The sequence below is a fragment of the Grampus griseus genome (assembly GCF_964374135.1).
Source record: "Grampus griseus genome assembly, chromosome: 6".
Taxonomy (NCBI): domain Eukaryota; kingdom Metazoa; phylum Chordata; class Mammalia; order Artiodactyla; family Delphinidae; genus Grampus; species Grampus griseus.
In genome coordinates this window covers 45405803-45428686 of record NC_139000.1, presented here as the reverse complement: position 1 = coordinate 45428686, position 22884 = coordinate 45405803, and positions in this window count along the sequence as shown.

Genomic DNA, 22884 nt, shown 5'->3' with positions numbered 1-22884 from the left:
AGATATCAGGGAAGAATTTCCTTTCTTTTAAATGGGGTTCCACAAACATAATGTTCACAAAACAATGAACTGTTTTTTCCATTTCTTCAGTTCATCGGCAGACTAATATAGTTCAAGGTAACTCAGAACAAATTGTCATAGCTATTGCATATCAGAAAAGCCACACAGTCCAGTGGTCTATATGTGACCAAGGCTTTCAGACCTGTCAGGTGGCATCTGTGTTACAGCATCCAGTCATTTTTTTTTTTTATTATTAGCTTCCTTGCTTTAATGCCTCTGAGGGAGGTTTTAAGAGAGAGAGGCAGACAGAAAAGGGGAGACTGAAAGCAAAGGTAATAGTACAAAATTACTATAATTACAATTATGTAGTAGTAATAAATCCAGAATTGCAGTGTAACACACCAGAGTAGAGTCAGGCCTTAAAACACATTAGAATTAGAATTAATAGGCTATACTTTTGTTAGTTTATCAACCCCCAACCCAGAATGCACCTCAGTTCCTAGAAAAACACTGTGTTGTGTTCCTGCTATTCTCCCAACTTGGACACCTCTTTTCAGTTACCTTAATCATGTTATTTAAAATGCAGAGTATATAAAATCCTATTTTCTTAAATGTCACCAATGTTTTCCTCTTGACTCACCTCAGTAACAGGAAGTGTAATTTCCCCCAAGTACATACAGTATTGTTGTTGCTGATTTTAACTTTTAAATTTTTTTTTAATATAAGAGGAGGATGGCTATTATAGTCCCACCAAACTAATATTGCTTAAATATACTGTACATTTTAGGCATATTAATACATTTAAAGTGGGCTGTGAGGAAATGTTTTTAAACAGCTTAATTAAAATTCAGACAATTTTGCCAACTTGTTTCCCAGTTTCAATGATAAAAATAAAATGCTGTGTGGTTGATATGAGAATTAGTCCCTTGAGAATAAAGGAAGGACTCAGTAGAAATCTGTGTGCTTCCAGACTGTATTTTCCTGCTCAACCCAGTGAACACGAAGCATGCATAATTTGGCACCAGTGTCTGTATTTGCATGCAGCACACATACATTAAGCTAATTAATCATGTTGTGTCCTACTCCCCCCAACAAATAAATTAACTGTTCTGTTAACTGATGACAAAAGTGCTTATTTTTAAACAATATCCACACTAAAAATTTTGGTTTGACTCTATTTCTATTTTAGGTGAGAATTTATTGACAGTTGATGATTTTCAAGAATGACTCTCTTCCTTCTCAACATAATTTGTTTGGTTAATATGACAAAAAGAAAAGGCATGTGCTGAATAATCTGAATCTATGCAAATTGACTGTTCATACAATTAATATATCTATTCTCCATAAGGAAAAGCACACTGGTCAAGTGTCTTTATTGAAAGAAGCTCTTTATAAGTTGGTAAGAGTTAAAAATTAGAAGCAGATGGAAGTAACAGAAAAAACTATCACGATGGAATATTTCTTCATAATTTCTGATATTAAAGTGACTTCTAAAGTAATTGAATGTCTTCTGAATGTTTTCACTGACTTGTGTCAGTGAAATGTGGACAGCCTCAATGCTGACTCTCATTATAAGGACACTGACTCTCATTAGGAGGACATGTCTTTAATCCTCTTGCTGTTCTTAAGCCTGATCCTGAAGATTAACATTCTGCAAAAACGAGTCATTGGGTTATTCTGGCAAGTTTTATCATCATTGACTTAGAGTGGGGTTCTGATCAGTGTAGTACAAGGTTACGATAATTCCTGCTCTTCCTGACATTTTTCTTCTCTCATTTTCTGTTAAGAAAACAATCCAATGGCTATGGAAGATTTTTCAGGGGTCGGCGTTCGAAAGTTTTCTCTAAAACCACATTAATGGAGCAAAATAATGGGGAACCAATTGAGATTGAAACCTAATTTAAAGTCACTTTGCCAAATTAAGGCATAGCCTTTCACCTACAGCACTATACACCCTACCCCCATTTGTCTTTGCAATTAACTTCTGTGGATTCATGAAACATTAAATATCAGAACACCTAAAAGTAAGCACTTTAAATAAACCTGGAAGAATCTCAAGATTAATACAGGCATTGCCAACTTGGATAATACATTTTTCCCAAATGGCAGTGCTTGGAAGATAGGGAGAAAGCTTGAGTTGTTTTAAGAGAATGTGTCCTGCATACTAAGACGTCAAAGATGAAGCAGGTATGCAATTATCCGTTAATAAAGCGGTAAGACAATGGAGTACCTAACCTGATGGGCTAGAATTCAGATAAGGAAATTAATTCATTGTATAACTAGACTAAGACCTTTTTAAACTGAAAAAAAAATGTGATTATTATACTTCGATTTTATAGCTGTAATCATTTAAGTTAAACTGAAGTTTTAAACTCAAGACATACAAAATAGTGCTTTCCTGTCCTCTCTTCACTATCTCAAAGACAGTATATGCAAATTGAGTGGCCTTATTTCCAGTCTAAGATAAATTTAGAAGATCATCAAAACTGATTAAGAAAAGGAAGGAAGGAAGGAAGGAAGAAAGGAAGGAAGGAAGGGAGGGAGGGAGGGAGGAAGGAGGGAGGGAGGAAGGGAGGGAAGGAGGAGGGAGAAGAAAGATCCTTACACAGATATCTTAAAAGGGAAATAATTAAATCCTATAAAACAACAACAAAAATAATGTATACCATTGCAAACAAAAGGACAGGAAATAAAGCTAAAAGTAAGTATAGAATCCTTATGTAGGATTTTTACTTTCTCAAGCTTACATCTACTCTTTTATTAATAAAAAAGTTTTTTTCCTGTATTTTTTCCCCTAATTCTTTATTTCTTGAAAACTTTTGATGAAAATGTATGGTTGTAAATTTGAAGCATGAGATGTATCTATTTTTTAATCCAGGAACAAGTCCTAATTTTTCCTGGGTATCTAAAGGAGCTGATAGCTCTGCCCCCCACATTAAAGACGCCATGTTACTTGTAAGAATAAATAGTCTATAAGTTACAAAATCCTTTAACTGCCTCAGGGAAAATGAAAGACATTCATAAATACAGATATTCATGCATCTTTTTTTCTATTTAAAACTGGCAGTGAGATGACAACTGTATATTTTTTTTCACATGCATGTGAGTATACAAATACAGTATGTGTCACCTTATAGAATGTTAATAGCAAGACTGTCCTTCAGGTTAGAGCTCTTTCTCTTAGTCTGCAAGTCATCTTGATTCTCTGATCAAAATGAATCAGGCCATTCTGGATGGCTGCAAGCTTGGTTGGACTGCCGTTTCTGTTGCCTAGCGTCATATAGCTGTGCTGCATGTCACATGACAAGGTCACTACCCAGGAGGTGCCGCTACCCTGCTCATCAGCACTCAAGCAGCACACATCAGCTGGCCTGGCCCGTGTGGAAAAAAGATGATGCTACAAGCAACTGCTGGAAGGCAGGCAAGAGTGGAATGGGGTATGAAAAAGAGATGCTACAAGACACAATCAAACAGTTTTGTCTTCTTAGTGAGTAATAAGACAGCACTGTGTCAACATTTCAGTAACTCTCAACATGGCAGAATGAGAGTAATCAGTACAATCCTTTGAAATCAAGCAATTGGGAAATATTTCCCCCACTCTCGTTCTCTGAAATTATGTTCATGTCTTTTTATTTAATGTAATTTAAAGTATAACACAGAGTGTAAAATGAGAATCAAGTATGATCTCAGAATTTTCTTAGCCTTATAAAATAACCTCAATGGAAAGATATCCCTTACGAAATAAGGTTGTATGAGTTCACATGTAAGTTGAAGGACAGGGCCCTTTCTTGAAGAGAGGTAAGCCTCTTGCTTTCTAGGAGTCTGAGCTGGAGTGTGCAGAGGGAAGAGAAAGGAAGAAAGAGTAAGTAACATTGTTCAGAGAAAAATTGGTTTTGATTTAAGACGTTCCATGTGAACAAGTAAATCATCAGCTTTAAAGTAACAATGAAGAGACAGCATTACTTCACCATGTCAGATAGTTTTAATCAAATGCCACTGATTTATTTAAACCAAAGCTGAGATATATTTTTAAGATTATTAGATCATAAAAGGCAAGACGAAGAGGGAGAAGGAAAATTTTCATTCATCTTATGACAGAGCAGCACTAAATATTTTTAATTATAAAAGACGATGTTGTTTTGATGAAGAAAGTTTTCCCCCAAAATCCTATTTTCTCCTATATTTTTATAAATATTGAGAAAGTACAAAACTAAAGTGGAAATTAAACAAAACCTGAGCTCATGATCTCTCATGTTGACCACAAATCTGTTTCTCATCTTCTATTCAATATTTCAATGTTAAATATCCAACACTCACAGCAAATAAACATGGTTAATTTTGTTCTCAATTTTAAGAAAAATTTTCAATACACACTTAAACATAAGGTTGAAAAATGGGTAAATGTACTAGTTGGTACCAGTAACTAGAATTTTTTGTGAGATAAAATGTGAGAGTAAAATGAAGCTATAAATATGGACGAAGGTAAAGAATGCTAAAAAAAAAAAAAAAGCTTGCCTCAGAACAGAAGCACCAATTAAAAAGTTAAAATTTCAGCCAAAATCATCAGTTTAAGAGTGTTTTTTTCCTCCCTCAGAACATATTTTGACATATTGCCAAATAAGTACGGATTTATTTCTTTCCCCACTGAAATGACCAAATTAACTGATGGCTTTCATTTTACAAAATTTCAACCCAAGGATGGAGAAAGTTTCAAATTTGCAGGTGGATTGTTTCTACTGTCTGCTAAACAAATGTGTTGAACATCTTGCAGTTTGTCCATCATGTGCAGACTGAGTGTTCTTTTTCTTTCTGACTTAAATTGCTTCTTGAGCTAAATATAAAACTAAGCCAGCCTTACTATTGTTGTGCATTGTTAAAATACCACCTTAATAAATTAGTTTTTGGGTGGAAATCCTGGCAGAAGACCATACACATTACTGTTTTTGTTGTAATTGTTGTTATAATTACATTGTTGTTGTTTTTAAGTACATTGTCCCCAGTTCTGTTTCATTTGTCCTTTACCTGCTATTGAAATGTGCTGTCACTCAAAAAGCTGGTTCCCCCTCCTGCTTCTGCCTGCATTTTCCTATGTGAATATCTCAGCTAAAGAGGCAGATATACTGTTGCTAGCTGGAAGTTTTAGGCTTTTGCACTTTGACACAGTCTAAGATTTCCAATGGAGCAAAATCATGCAAACAGAAATAAAACAATGTTTACTTATAAGAAACAAAATGCATGTGAAACTTACACAGCAATATTACCCAAGGGTCTGAGTTGACATTTCTTATAAAAACTAGAATGGAATAATATGGGTAATTGTCCTTGAGGTCCTTTACAATTACTCAATCGATCATTACATATGTTTGAAGCTCTAGTGGGTAGGCAGTACCATGCTAGGCCTGAGGAGAAGGAGACTGGAGTATCCATATTTGACCACAAGATTTAAAGGAAAAATATGGAAGGTAGGATGTGAAGAGACAGAAGATGAATTTTCATGCTCTAACACCTTCTTTTTCCTAGTCACATGGCCTTGGTAAAATTGCTTAGACCCTTCAAACGTCAATTCCCTTGTCTATAATTAGAAAGAAACAGTTCTACCCCACAGTGATTTTGTAGGGATCAATAAGGTAATGTATATGAAAATGTTTTGAAAATGATGTAACCCTATTCTAATGAAAAGTATTATTTTTTTAAAAATTGACATTTCAGGCCAGATAATTCTTTGCTGTGTGGGGCTTTTCTGTGCATTACAGGATATTCAGCAACATCAATGGCCTCTACCCACTAGGTGCCAGTTGCAATCCCATTCTTAGGTTGTGACAACCAAATTGCCAAATCTCTTCTGAGGGGTGCGGTGGGGGGAAGATTGGGCCACTGTCTGCGAACATTATATATATGTTCAAGGACTAAGAAGTCAGACAAAACATCTAATGTCTACAGATGTCACTTACACCACCCACATGGTGGTGTAAAAAAAGACCTACCTGAGAAGAATATGTTTGTTTGGAATTAATGTTTGAAGGCACTCTTTCAGACATATTTTGCATGGTGGTACAGACAGGCCACTTATTCCCTGAACAACCAATACTGTCTCTGTCGAAGGTCTTCTTTGGCACTTTCTCCCATAATAGCGGTCTCACTAGTTAAAAGGAATATTTACTTTCTAAGTGAAAATAAAAGCTAAACACTAAACTCCTCATTTTTTATCAGCTTTATTAAAACATCTTTAAAATGGATATCCCAGTGAAACGGATCAAAGGGAGGGTTTACGTTAGGAGAACCAACTGGGAAAGGATAATAATGAGGGAGGAGACAAGAGCTGAATCCAAGCTTGAGGTTTCGTTCTACCATTCATTAATTGTGACCTTGGGCCAGAGGCTCACTATTCTAAGCCTCTGTTTTCTCAGTGTGAAAATAAGAAAATAATGCAATCTTCATAAAACATGGTTTGGCTATGCAAAGCTCTCAGAAAAAGCCCCTGTAATGTTATATGATTATAAAAAGCCCAATATGTGTTATTTTTTCCTTCCTTTAATAATAGTAAGCATGTTTTAGTTTTCTGTAGTTCATAAAATAATTTTCTACAAAACATTTCATTTGACTTCCAAACAAAAACTCAATGAGCCATGTATTAATATACTCATTTTACACTGAAACTAAAAGTAGTTCACTAATTTGCCCAAAGTCAACACAGTGGATGTGAAGCAAACAAAAGATTCAAGCTGCCATCTTCTGGCTCTGATATCCGTTAGTTCCTCCTGTGTCAGCCCTAACTGTATGAGTTCCCTAACTATTTGCCTTCTCTGGGACTCATTTTCTTCTATATGAGAATATAAAAATTAGACACTGTCAAATATATTTTCCAATCTAAAGAATCTTTCCACTTCCTCTACTTGGTATAATTCTAATGTATACCAAGGTCAAAGATGGGATCACCATGAATACTAATCCCTGACATTTATTTGGGGGCCAATTATATTATAAGCACAATGCCAGGTGACTTCACATTTATCTAATTATATTGATCTAAACGACTCTTAATAAACAGAAAAGGTACATTTAAATACTATTTAAGAGTGCCTGTATTTCTGAAAAAAATAAAATTAACTTTGGTCCCAATTCAAAATTATAGTTTTTAACTGTACATCAGATAACTCCTTTCCGTGAAAAAATGATGGTTACTCAGGAGTTAAAATCTTCTCTTGCTTTTGCAGTTGTGACAATTTGTGTATTTCTGGTTTAATGTGTGACTATCCCAAGGGACCCAAGGTGCCATTAATGAATGCAGAGCTATTACTGAGGAAATGCTAAATAAAATTAAGGTCTTTGTATTTACTAACCCCAAACACAGCCTCATTCCCTAGGCATGTGACTATGGAAAGGCCTGCATATGAGCCTTAAACCCTAGAGACCACAGCATTGTACTACGAAGAAGATCGCCATTTAGTATCATCTGGTCTTTTTGTTAAGCTGAAAAAGGTAGTGAAGATGAAGGGAAATGCAGTTATTATAGCCATGCTATAATTAATTTTAGAAAGATGACACAGCAGTAATGATTGTTTCCTTGAAGAATTCTCTCCCCATGAGGCTTTTCATTCCTGAAAGTAGGCTATAAATGAAGGCAGTTTACTTTTTCCTGTAAGGAATAACTTATTTCCTTTTTCTACAAAGTAATGGGAAGGGATACAGAGAACAAGCTGCTATAAGAATCTACAGTTCTTCTCTTAAAGGTCTGAGGAAAAACGGTAAACTCCAGCTCACAACAGAAAAGCTGGGGAGATTCTCCAAAATCTTACCCCACTGTACCCCTTCTTTTCTATGGACTTGGGGGGAAAAGTGGAATGAGGTGATTCCAATGAGGCAGGGGATTCCTTCTCTACTGCCTTCCCTCCAGGGAAGACTTCTCAGACTCAAGGGTCAAGACAGAGATCACGTAGTCACGTCTCAGAGTCAGTGTCCCCTGCCCAGAAGATACCTTGTATCTTCTGTCTCTATCCTCCTCTCAGCTGGGGATCTGATGCCCTACCTCTTGCAGAAATAATCCTGCCCACTTCCTAAGTAACCTTAAACAGCTACCATCCTCAAGCTTCATTATTTGCCAGTAAAGAAGAAGGGATTTTTAAAACAAAACTAAATCATCCTTACCAGATGCAGGGTCTGATGTCTCAGCAATAAATTTTTCACAGGAAACACCAGCCATGCTTCAAAGCCAGTCTCTCTGCCAATCAGACTCAGATATTGTATAGCAGGTATAGCCCATCATCTGGGAAAATCCACCAGTTCAAAATTCTTCATTTCCCCTATATTAGTTTCATTTAACTCTTCTTGTGTGTGTCAGTTACGTTGTTTAACTCTCCATCCCTAGTCTACTCTAGTTAAACTCTGAGTACCCTTCCTAATTCCTGTCCATTCTCCATTTCTGGGTTGGATTCTTCCCTCTCTCTCTTACTTATTAGTTAGAGGCCCCTAATGTATGAAGAAATGTTCCAAAGTATGTTACCATTATGATAAGCCCTTTATCCCCTTCTTTAATATGTGCATTCTCCCTAATGTCCCAGATTATTGAAATTAAGACAGTAGCAAAAGAAGCTCATAGGATCATTGAGTTGGACTGCTAATCAGACATGTAGGGGTATCTAATACCCAAGTCAGAGAAGAAACATTTTACAAATATTTTATTGGTATATCTATTGATTTCACATCTTCTTTTAATTGAGCTCATCCGCATAGCACTACAACAACCCTCACCCTTTACTAAGGAGGACTTTTATTAACTGAGGGTCCAGAAGAGCGAAGCTTCTGATGTTTACCCATGGAGGGGAGGGTCCCGGCTGTTACCTTTATATACTTATTGTGAGTCTCTGACATTTTACAATTCAATTAGGGTTGAAAGATTTCCAAATACATCTCATTTTTCCAACATATGGCACTAGGCAGAACAAATGATCCAAACCTGTGTTGTCTCCAGTTTCAACAGCCATGCATAAAATAAGGTGAGCATCTAAGTTATAGAATGCCTAGATAGAAATATAAGGGAGGAAAAAATCTCTAATTTCTAACACCTTCACCACATCCCAATTTTGACCATATCTTTCCTTCTCTACTACTACCTAGTTCAAGGCTACATCATCTCTCCTCTAGACCACTGGGATATCTTCTTCCATACTGGTCCCCTTGCTTCCTCTGCTTCCCCTACACAGGATCCAAACTGATCTCTGGAAGACATAAATCAAATAAGATCACCCCCCTATTTAAAAATCTTCTTTTAAATTCCCCAGCACACTTCAAGTACAACACATACTTCTACATCATACTGCCAGCTTGCCTAGTCTGTTACCCACACTGGTCTTCTTTCCCCCTCTTCTAGCCAGCTCACACCACATCAGGGCCTCCGTACCAGCTGTTCTGCCATGTCGTGATGTTTTTCACCTCAGTACTCCTAGAGCTTCTCCTAGTAATTCAGATCTTAATTCACTCATCCTATTTAGAGCAACCTTCCTTGACCACCTAACTGACAAGTGACACCAGATTACTCTCTGTCATGTCACCTCTGCCTAGCATTTATCACTGTATAAAATGTGTTTGGTCTCTCTTCACATACTGGATTTTTATTCCTTAAGAGTGAGGTTTCTTGTCTGTTTTGCTCACTGGTGCATACCTTAAATACAGTAAGCACTTAGGAAATAATTTTGAATAAATTAATGAATAAATAAATGAATGAATCGTTGTCAGAAAGAAGTTGAAGATCCACTGAGCTAAAAGAAAGAACATCCAGACCTTAAATACGTACGTATACATGAAGTACAATGAGAAAAGTTATTTTGCGAAGACAAACAAAAGCCTCTAATGAGTTTACAGACAAAAAATACAGTTTTTTACAGTTTTTTTACGGATAAAAAAATACAGGACTGCTTGCTGATGCCCTGCCTATCTGCCAAGTAAGAGAGCTGCTGGGAAACTCTTACAATAGTTCTCCAAATATTGGATTTGAACTCTCCCCCACGTTCACCCCAGATCTTTGCACAATTCTGCCTGAGTGTGCAATGCACTTGAACATTAGGCCACCCAGCTGCCCTTACTAAGCTCAGTTTTTGCTTCTAAGTTTTTGTTCTTATTACTGTAACTTGACTTTAGAGAGGGGAGCTCTGAATCACTCCTCTCTGCCAGTCCCAAATTGCTAAAATCTCAGCATGTTTTTCAATATAGAACCCACAGAATGTCAACACCTCAAGTAATATTATGTAAATATTTTAATTTAACTTCCTGCCTTTCTGGCAGCCCTTCTGTATCCAGAATTAAGTGTTTCAAATGTCCTGAAGAATTCACAGTCCCCCAGGACATGAACATCCTTAAGAACAAAATGTCTCATGAAAATATTAATGGCCACATAGTCTATGGTATTTTAATTAGATCATGGATTGTAAAAAATATGTATGGTCAATAAGGATATATTGTATAGCACAGATTGGTTACATGAATCTAGACATATGTCAAAATTCACAGAACTGTACACAGAAAAAAATACCACTGTTATATGATATTTTAAAATAAAAATTAACTATATAAACATACATATATGTGTGTATTGTAAAACATCCAAACAGAGAAAGTGATGCGTATAAAGAAAACTACTAAAAGCATCTTCCTTCCTTCCTCTAAATTCTGCTTTCAGTTGGTAACTGTTATGGGATTATATAGTTCCAGAAAAAATTCCTAGGTATATACATTCCAAATGTCTCTCTCTTTCTGTCTCTGTCTCTCTCTCTCTAGATAGATAGATAGATAAATAGATGTATATAGATATTCATGTCTATAATCTATAGATCTGCATATACGTAGAAATTTGGACAAGTGGAATCATGCAATATTGTTATATAATTTGTTCTTTTTTAAACACAAGTTCATAGTCATCTTCCCATATCAACATAATCAGAAGTAACAATTTTTATTTTTACAACCTCATGGCATTCTAATGTACAGATGACATGATTTATTTAGGTGTTCCTTGTTGATAAGTATTTAGATTTTTCCTAAATGTGTTATTTTGTGTTTGTTTTACTATTTTAAGTAAGACTGGAGTGAATGTTCTTGACACACATTTTTTTGGCATACTTGGATGAGTATTTTTGTAAAAACAATCCTAGAGAGGAGTTACTAAGTAAAAGAGTATACCCATTTTAAGTTTTTGTAGACATTGCTAAAATTCCCTCTGTCAAATAAAAACAAACCCTAACATAAGTAAGGAGAGGCCCTAATCAAAAAGACTACTGCAACAGAGTGAAGGGGCCTATTGCAGTAGGAGATCACTATGACTGTAAGAACTGCCAACATCTCAAAGTCAGGCAGAAAAGGGTTTTTACTTTATAGAGAGGAATAAACAAAACTATTAAGAACCGGATGCTGGGGAGTGGGCTTAGCAGGTGATGTAATGGGACAGTTGATCAGGAAATGGTTTTCCCTGAGGTCAGATGATTCTTGAGAGAGGCATTAAGGATAGGTGGTTCTGTGTAGTCCAGTGTTGAAGAGTGGGCCAAAGTTCAGGGGTCTGGAGAGGGAAGGCAGCCTGACTAAAGTATGGTCAAGCTGAGTTAGCAGGTATTTTGTACAGACTGGCCAGTGGGTACAAACAGTCCAGCTACTCAATTAAGAGACCATAAAAACAAGAATTCGGAGGATCTGTGTCTTACAATAAGTAAACAAAGTGGTCACCTTCCAGTCTTGTCTAAGTCATGTGGGGAAGAGTGGGTCTTTGCAATAAGCCGTTTCTGGGAATGCAAAAGGGTGGCAAGAGGATTTTTTGACCATCATTATTTTCCAGGGCCACAGTGTTTCAGTAAAGCTAAACACTGCCCCCTCTAAAAGTGATCGCATTGATTTATTCACCTCAGTAGTATGCCTATTCAATATGCCCTTGCCAACACTCAATATGAAAGGGTTTTTAATCTTCGCAATGCGAAAGGGAAAAAATATTATTTCATTCTTGCTTTAATACGCAAAACTCACAGTGTGTGTCCCCATCTCATCCCTAACCTCTGGAAACCATTAATCTCTTCTTCATCTCCATAATTTTGTTTTATTTCAAGAATGTTATGTAAATGTAACAATACAGTATGTAACCTTTTATAATTGGCTTTTTCACTCAGCATAATTCTTTGCAGATCCATCCAAGTTGTTGAATACATCACTAATCTCTTTGTTTTTATTGCTGAGTAGTATTCCAGCGTATGTATGCACCACATTTTCTTTAATCATTCATCCAGTAAAGAACATTTGTGTTTCCAATTTTTGGCTATTCCAAATAAAGCTGCCATAAACATTTGTATACAGGTTTTTGTATGAACATAAGTTTTCATTCTGTGGGATAAATTCCCAAGTGTGTAATTGCTGGATTGTATAGAATTTGCATGTTTAGTTTTATAGGAAACTGCCAAACTATTTTACAGTGTGGCTGTACCATCTTAAATTCTTGCCAGTGATGTACAAAGGTTTCAGTTTTTCAGCATCCTCACCAGCATTTAATGTTATTAATACTTTTTATTTTAAAAATAATTTTAGCCATTCTAATATCACCAGCACTAGGTAAGATTATCACTACACCTAAACTCTCATTTTGGTTTTAATTTTAATTTCCCTATTAACTAATTATGTTGAGCTTCTTTTCATGTGCTTATTTGTCATCTGTATATCTTCTTCAGTGAAATGCCTGTCTAAGACTGTTGACCATTTTCTAACTGGATTTTTCTAATTGTTGAGTTTTGAGAGTTCATTATATTCTACATGCAAGTCTTTGTCAAGACACGTGGATTGAAAATATTTTTACCCAGTCTCTCTAGGTTGTTGTTCATCCTTACAAAAAGTAGAAGCTTGTAATTTTTGTGAGGTCCAATTTATTAATTTTCCCCTTTGAGTATCAAGTTTTTGGTGTCAAGTTTAAGAACTATTTACCTAGTCCTAGGTCTCAAAGATTTTCTCCTATGTTTCCTTCTAAAAGTTTTGTAGTTTTACATTTTCATTTAAGTCTGTGATCCATTTGGAGTTAATTTTTGTGTAAAATGTGAGGTTTAGATCAAGTTATCTTTGTAAATTTTTTTTCTCCCTATGGTCGTCCAATTGCTCCAGTACCATTTGTTAAAAGGCTGTTCTTCCACTGAATTGCTTTTGCACTTTATTAATTTTTACTAATATTGAGTTTTCAAGCCCATTATGTCTCTCTATTTCAGACTTTAGTTTCTCTCATGAGCTTTTTGTAATTTTCAGAATAGAGATTCTGTACCTGTTTTGTTAGACCTAATTAAAGTACATCACTTTCTTTGGAGCACATGTATTTTTAACTTCAGTTATAAACCGAATTAACAATGTTCATTCTTACTATGTAGAAATGCAATCAATACTTTTTGCACTAGCTTTAAGGGTATTTTTTTCCAGCTTTATTGAGGTATAATTGGAAAAAAACATTTGCACATAATGAATGTATACAATCTGATTTGTTTGGACATATGCATACACTCATGTTACCATCACTGCAATCAAGGTAATAAACATAACCTTCACCTCCAAAAGTTTCCTTGTGTCCCTTTGTTTTCTGTTTGTTTGTTTGTTTGATCTGTGGTAAAAACACTTATCAGGAAGTCTACCTTCTTAACAAAATTTTAAGTGCACAATACCTCATTGTTATCTACAGGCACTATGTTGTACAGCAGATCTCTAGAACTTACTCATTTTGTATAACTCTAACTTTATACCCTTTGAACAACTTCCTATATCTTCCTCCCTCCCGTACTCTGGTAAACACCATTCTACTGTCTACTTCTATGTGTCTGATTATTTTAGATGCCTCATATAAGGGGAATCATGCAGTGTTCGTCCTTCTGGAACCAATCTTGCTGAACTCAGATATTAGTTCTAGGAATTCTTTTGTAGATTCTTTCAAATTGTCTGTATAGATAATCATGGCACCTATAAACTGGCACAATTTTATTTCTTCCTTTCCAATCTGCCTCTTACTTCCTTTTCTTATTGTGTTGACTATAATTTCTAGTACTGTGTCAGTTAAGTGTGGTAAATGTGGACATCCTTGTCTTCTTCCTCATGTTAAGGGGAAAGCTTTCAGTATTTCAACATTAAGTATGGTATTAACTTCAGATTTCTAACATCTTTTAATCAATTTGAGGAAGTCCTTTATTTCTACTTTACTGAGAGTTTTCATCATGAATGGATGTTGAATTTTGTCAAATTATTTTTTTGTATCAATTGCTATGATCATATAATTTTTCTTCTTTAGCCTATTGAAATGCTGGACTACACTGGTTAACTTTTGAACACTGCCACATCCTTGCATACCTGGGATAAATCTCCCTTGGTCTTGATGTGAAAGTCTTTTTATACTTTGCTGGATTCAATTTCCTAATATTTTACTGATTTTTAAAAAATTAATCTCATAGGAGACATTCATCTCTTTCAATTTCTGGTTTTGGTATTAGTGTACTACTGGCCTCAAACAATGAGTCTAACTCACAGTTCTAAACCTACTCTGTTATAGAATTTTGCTGACTTTGAGAAGGCTACGTCAAGTTTGTTGAATGAAAAATGTATAGCTTGGCAATGCCTCAAGACATGTTACATTTTCTTTTACCAGTGCTGCTTCCATTCTAACTGGCATTTGTAGAATTTTTTTAGAGTTTCTTTTTGTGAGTTTATTTTTCTCACACCCTGTCAACAGTCATGTTATGAGACTGTATGTGTTTTTGACCTGTTGCTCTATTTAACACCAGAAAATTATATTTCAGTAGTGAATGAAGTGCAATCCTAGAAATCTGCTATATAAATGCAAGACAAAATTACTAAACAAATGTGGCATTTTTGTTAAGCATATCTGAAAGCAGTATTTTTTATGATGTCAATTTCATTAAAATATTTTTGACATCTTACCTCACAAAAATAATCAGGAACAATGAGAAAGTAGGCAAAATACATATGGGCATATGTGCTTTATGTAACACATTTAAATGTATTCTATAAGTGGACTGATCACTGAACATGGAAACACAACATCTGAGTTCACATCCTGGCTCTGCCACTTTCTAGCTGTGACTCTGAACAAATCACCTAACTTCTCATATTGATATAACACAGACACTAACACTAATCTTACCTAAAGGAGATTTAAATAGATAATTTTTGGAATGAATACTATGTAAATTTTTACTATAACTACTTGTATTTCATTACACCATTATACAGCTTTGAGTATAAGCTTTGTGGAAGGGACATATAGCGCTGATGTTGACATATATCAAGTGATTCTGAAATATGCTCAATCTGTAATAGAATTTTCAAATATCTCAAGTTGAGGAGCTCAGAATGCTGTGAGTAAACAAACTTTGAAAGAAGAATAATGTTTTCCATGGAAGACTAATACTAAAAATCACTCCTGGAAAAAAGAGGAGTAAAATGAGAGGATGTTCTCAGTTCCAAAAATTTCAAAATGCTGTAACTCCCATTTTGTAATTCATAATGCACATTAGTTAGCAAAATCTCTGGGAAGTCCTGAAATAAAGAAGCCAGTAGAGCTTAATTTAACCCAGCATTTAGCACATGAAGTTCCTCTTAAAAATAATAAAAACATAAACAAGTAATTTTCTCCATAAAACACTGTGGGAAATTCAGTAACTTAGTCCTTAACTGAGAGGAAAACAAAGCAAAGAAACCAACACAAGGAAACGATACTTGTGAAAAAGATAATATTTTCTTAGTAAAATTTTGTAAAAACTAGATTAAATAAATGAAACCCAAAGAATTTAAAACTTATAGAAAAGATAGAAGAGCTATACGTATTTACTTAAATCACGTATACTTTTTGAAACACTTTAATTTATTGAATTTTTTAACACTTTCATGACTATATATATAAAACATGTAATAAATATCTAATATGAATAAAATTAAATATGCATTTACATATTTAAATGTAACATTTAAATATGAATTAAATGATATATCTAATATTTGATTGTTTTATGTTATATACCAAATATATTATATATCATCTTTAATATATATTGATATATACCATATATAAAATTATATGGATATTTTTAAATACACTTGGAATATTATTTAAAATATGGAAAAGTAAAATACAATTTGATATGTTTTATAAATGTTACCTAATATGTGTTTAAACATATATATTTGCGAGGTATCTTATTTAACAACTTAATATATTAAAATAACTAGATATATAGTATATATTACACATAGATTTACATATTTAAATTTATAAAACACCAATATATAATATATAAAATATATTATTGTACTGTATGTATATAACATAAGAAAACTTATTATAAAAACTAAAATATGAGATGGATATGTGCATTTGAAACAAACTAGAGACATAAAATATAAAAGGTAAAGTCATGATGCATTTCTCAGGTGAATCTACTCTTTTCTTCTTACCCTAAGAATTTTACATGCACGGATACTCAGCTGCTTGCATCTCCTGGAGCACAAACTCTCAGTTCAACGAAATTCTCTTTAGAGTGAGGGTTTTAAAATTATATGAAGATTTAACTTAGTATTTTAGTAAAGCAGCTTTTCTGTCCATTTTATTGCTCACTAATCATGACAATTTCAACATAACTCATTGCTTAGAAGAAAGGAGTATACACAATAAAAGCTAATGCTGGGGCTTCCATGGCAGTCCTCCTGGCAGTCCAGTGGTTAAGACTCTGTGCTTCCACGGCAGGGGGCATGAGTTCTATCCCTGGTCAGGGAACTAAGTCCCACATTCTGCACAGTGTGGCCAAAAAAAAAAAAAAAAAAAACTAATGCTGAAGAAACATCCTTTTCCCCCTTGCATTTGAAAGCAATAGTTTAAAACTTTTAAGTACCAGGGACTTCCCTGGTGGTCCACTGGTTAAAACTCCATGCTTCCACTGCAGGGGTCACAGGTTCTATCCCTGGGCAGGGAACTAGGATCCCACATGCTGCATGGTGTGGCCACTAAATACATACATACATACATACATACATACATACATAAAAGCTGTTAAGTACCAGAAGAGAAATCTTACCTCAAGAGTTGGTGTTTTGACAACAGCCCTCTCTGGGATATGACAGGAATGAGGACTGTACATTCAGAGCCTGCTCTACCAAACTGAGGTCTGTCACCACCCTATGTTAGCGAAGTCTACACCAAAACTGGGATACATGCCTAATGGAGAAAATTCAGGTAATATGGCTTCAGGATAAATGGGTAATATGGCATTAGCTATATTCAGAGACCTTTCTCTGCATCCCTTTACAACAACCTTTTTTTTCTGCCTGAAACATATGCCACATGAGGAAACTTATTTCCCAAGGACTACACCATCAAAGTCAAGGGTAACTTCTTGTAGTACCAGCAGTACCTAAGAGTACCAGCAGTTGTTTTCTACTGCAGCCACACATGTAACAGGTAATGTTCACAGGCTTGCCACATCTTCTATGGACTTACTCATATATTAAGAAAACGTGAAAATGGTTTTTCACTGAATTTAAAAACTGTAATATTTGCAATCAACACCACAGCTAATGATACTAAGCATCGACATCATATGTTCAGTGAACATATGCTGATATAACTATCGCTCAGCAAAACCAAAAAAGAGAGACAAAAATAAAGCAAAACACAAAATACAGTGTTAAGATTTCTGCCTGCATTTGGCCCATGCAGGCCTCAGTGAAGAAGTATGAATTTGCTGTCCAGATGCACCTGTGACTTGACTACCACCACCCCACCCACCCTGCCACTCTGCAACCTCCAACTCTTACTGTGAGCTTCTCATAAGGCTAAAGAAGATTCCTCTGGTCAGTTGTACACACACACACACACAAGTTAGAACCAGGAATCTATTTCTTACAATAAAGGAAAAACTAACTTTGTTAGACTCAATAAAGATTTGTGTATGGCATACTTAATGTACTTTATTGGTTACTTAAGGAGTTTTGAGGGATAATTTTTTATTATTCTTGAACTTAGCTTTATGTATTTAACTGATACTGTATTAGTAACGACCACTTGTTACGAATGGTAGTGTAAATAATACAGTCTGCAAAGTACATGTGATTTTCATAGTATAAACTACTCTAATTCTAATTTGAACTCTATCTATCTAATCTATCTGTATCAGAATGCCAATAAATCAAAGTACTGTTATTATAGAAATAATCTTGAACCTCCCATAATTTATTTAAAATTCATATCTAAAAGGCCCGATAATTATATTAATGGTAGTAATAAACTCCCTTTCGTATATTAACGAAGACACTCCATAGTGAGAACCACTGATTTAGGGAACATTTTTTAAAAAGGTAGTGAGTGACACGGAGATAGAAAACAAGTTTATGGTTACCAAAGGCAAAAGGGAGTAGGAGGAAAAATTAGGAGTATGGAATTAACAGATACAAATTACTATACATAAAATAGATAAACAATAAGGATTTATTGTATAGCACAGGAAACTATAAACTATATTCAATATCTTTAATAATCTATAATGGAAAACTATATATATACAACTGAGTTACTTTGCTGTATACCTGAAACTAACGCAATATTGTAAATCAACCATACTTCAACTTTTAAAAATAATGAGCTAAATTTAAAAAGGGGGCATTTAGAGATCAAGATGGTAGAGTAAGAGGACATGGAGCTCACCTCCCCCAAAGAACACATCAAAAGTACATCTACGTGAGGAATAATCCTCAGTGAAAACTAACTGGAAACTGGCAGAAGGATTACTACACAACCAAGGCTGAAAGGAAGATAGATAGATAAATACGTAATTGGGTAAGAAGGGAAGAAAACTGATCAGGTCAGGACCTGTGCCTCTGAGAGGGGACTCAGAGGAAAAGAGAGATTACAAGAGTGGATCCGCGCCTTGGGGAGTGAGTAGATTGAGTCACAGAGGGGGTATCCCAGTCCTGGGGCCCTATATGGAGGAAACAAGCCCCTTTGGCTGGTTGGAGAACCGCCGAGTCAGATAGGAAGGCTGGAGAAGCCTGGACTCCGCTCATGAGGAGCATACTCGGGCTGACTAGACCCCAAGGCAGGGCAGGGAGAGATCTGCTCTAGCGGCTGCCAGGTTTCCTGTGACTGGCTTGCCCCACATCCCAGGCCAAGCCAAGCGAATGCTCTGGCCTTGCTCACTCCATGCCACAGTGTGGAAAAGGATCTGGAGCAACCAGGACCGGGAAAAAACTTGACCATGGGATACAGAGGTGAACTGGTCCCAAAGCAGAGGCCAGATAGAGTAGTGGCAGCCATCATTGGTGTTTACTCAGGCAGTGCCTCAGAAGCCGCCCAGATCTCTGACAGTGGCCATTCTGTCACAGCTAACCTCCCTAAACATGCCAAGAGTCCATGGAGGTCCCTGACAGCCCTTCAGGAGTGGCCGAGGGAAGTGATCAGCTGTAAGAGTCAAAGGGGGCTCACATCCAAGGCTGCATCTGGGCAGAGCCGTTGACACCTACACAGGCAGCACACTGGACCTCTGTCCGCACAGAGGCTCCACTTGCTTCAACACTCCCCTCCTCTGGGGCAAAGGTCCTGATATGGGGAGAGGGAAAACACACACACTTAAAGGGAACAGAGCCAACTCAAGCCCGACCCTCAGGGATTCTGCTCCAGCAACTAGGGATCAAACCCTGTCCCTGACAGGGTGGTGATGGCCACTGAACAGAACTGAAGTACCACCTCATATTCAGCACCAGATCCAGCCCCTCCATCTCTAGACCCACCCCCTACCAAGGTGATAGCTTCCAGCAAACCCTGAGGAAAGATGTAACTGGCATCTGCATTACATCCACCTCTCTCACCAAAGGCAGTGGGCACATGCAGTCCTCATAGGGATGCTCCCACATAAATACACCCCTTCAAGACCACAATAGGTAACTGTTGTGAAGTAATTCACACAAATTCATGGAGGCAGAGAAAGTTAAGCAAACTGAAAACGCAGAGAAACTACTCTCAATTGAAAGAGCAAAAGAAAAGTCCTGAAAAAAATAATAAAACAAATAAACAATTCACCAGATTAAAAATTCAAAACATTAGTAATAAAAATGTTAACTGAATTAGGGAAAAGATATAAACACTGAACACTTTTTAAAAGGAACTAGAAAATATTTTAAAAAGACCCAATCAGAAATGAATAATTCAACAGTTGAAATAAAAAACACACTGGAATGAATGAATAGCAGACTAAGTGATATAGGAGAACACATAAGTGATCTGGAAGATAGCATAATGGAAATCACCCAATCGGAACAGCAGAAAGAAAAACCAAATTTTAAAATAATGAAAGCAATTTAAGAGATCTCTGGGATAACATTAACATTCCAACATTTGCATTATAGAGATTCCAGAAAGAGAAGAAAGAGAGAAGGGGATCAAAAATGTATTTGAGGAAATTATGGCTGAAAAATTATCAAATCTGAAGAAGGAAACAGACACCCATGTACAGAAAGCATAAAGGGTCTGAAACAAGATGAACCCCAGCAAATCAACACAAAGACATGTCATAATTAAAATGGCAAAAGTTAAAGATAGACAATTCTAAAGGTAGCAAAAGAAAAACAAAGACTCATATACAAGGGAATCCTCATAAGGCTATTAGCTGACTTCTCTGCAGAAACTTTACAGGCCAGAAGGGAATGGCATGACATATGCAAAGTGATGAAAGGGAAAAATCTGCAACTTAGGATACTGTACCCAGCAAGATTATCATTTAGAATGGAAGGAAAGAGAAAGAACTTCTCAGACAAGCAAAACCTTAAGGAATTCATCAATACTAAACCTACCCTGAAAGAAATGTTGAAGGGTCTTCTCTAAATAGAAAAGAAGAATCAATAGGAAAGGAAAAATGCTCCTAGAAAAAGCAAATATATAGTAAGGATTGGGGATCAACCACTTAAATAAACCAATATGTATATTAAAAGACAAAATTTGTAGAAGCAACTATAACCACAGTAAACAATTAAGGGATACGCATAAAGATGTAAAATATGACATCAAAAACAAAATGTGGGGGAGGGGAGTAAAAAATTTATATCTCGTAGAATGTGTTTGAAATTAAATGACTACCAGTTTAAAACAAATAGATATAACTATAGATCAACATGTATGAACCCTATACCACAAATCAGAAACCTAAAATAGATACACAAAAACCATAAAGAAAGGAACACAAGCATAATACTAAAGAAAATCATTAAACCACAAGGGTAGAAACAAAAAGAAGAAATGAACTGAGAAGTACTGCAAAAACAACTGGAAAACAAGTAATAAAATGGCAATAAGTACATATCGATGAAAAATTACTTTAAATGTCAATGGACTAAATGCTCCAATCAAAAGACATAGGGTGGATGATTGCATAAAAATGCAAGGCCCTTCAATATGTTGCCTACAAGAGACTCACTTCAGAGCAAAAGACACACACAGACTGAAAGTGAGGGGATGGAAAAAAAGATATTTCTTACAAATGGAAACAAGAAATCAGGTGCAGCAATACTCAAATCAGACAAAATAGACTTTCAAACTAACACAAAAGAGGGCATTATATAATACTAAAGGGATCAATACAAGAAACTAATATTACACTCATTAACATATACGTACCAAATACCGGAGCACCTAAATCTATAAAGCAAACATTAACAGACATAAAGGGAGAAATTGACAATAATATAATAATAATAAGGGGTGTTAACATCATGCTGACATCAATGGACAGATCATCCAGACAGAAAATCAATAAGGCAGCAGTGGTCTTAAATGACGCAATGGATCAGTTAGACTTAATAGATATCTACAGGACATTACATCCAAAACCAGCAGAATACATTCTTTTCAAGTGCACATGGATCATTCTCCAATATAGATTACAGGTTAGACCACAAAACAAGTCTCAACAAATTTAAGAGGATAGAAATTATGTCAAGAATTTTTTCCTATCACAATGGTGTAAAACGAGAAATCAACTACAGAAAGAAAAAAATGGAAAAAGAATAAACACATGGAGAATGAACAATATGCTTCTAAAAATCCAATGGGTCAATGAAGAAACCAAAGAAAAAGTCAGAAAATACCTCAAGATAAATGAAAATGGAAACACAACACTTCAAAATCTATGCATACAGCAATCTATGCATACAGTTCTAAGAAGTAAGTATATAGTGATGCAGGCATTCTCCAATAAACAATCAAAATCTCAAATAAACAATGTAACCTACCACTTAAATCAGGAAAAGAAGAACAAACAAAACCCAAAGTCAGTAGAAGGAAGGAATAATAAAGATCAGAGAGAAAATAAATAAAATAGAGATTAAAAAAATAGAAAACATCAATGAAACCAAGAATCCATTTTTTGAAAAGAGAAACAAAATTGATAAACCTTTAGCCAGGCTCACCAAGAAGAAAAGATAGAGGACGCAAATAAACAAAATAAGAAATGAAAGAGGAGAGATAAAAACTGATACCACAGAGATACAAAAAAAATCATGAGAATACTATAAACAGTTACATGCCAACAAACTGGACAGCCTAGAAGAAATGGACAAATTTCTAAAAACATATAATCTGCCAGGACTGAATCAAGAAGAAGCAGACAATTTGAATGGACTGATCACTAGCAGTGAAACTGAATTTGTAATTTAAAAAAAACAAAAACAAAACAAAACAAAAAAAGCCTCCTGGCAAACAAAAGTCCAGGACCTAACAGCTTCACAGGGGAAGTCTATCAAACATATAAAGAAAAACTATTCCAAAAAATTGAAGACAATGGAACCTTCCCAAATTCATTCTACAAGGCCATGATTGCCCTGATACCAAATCCAGAC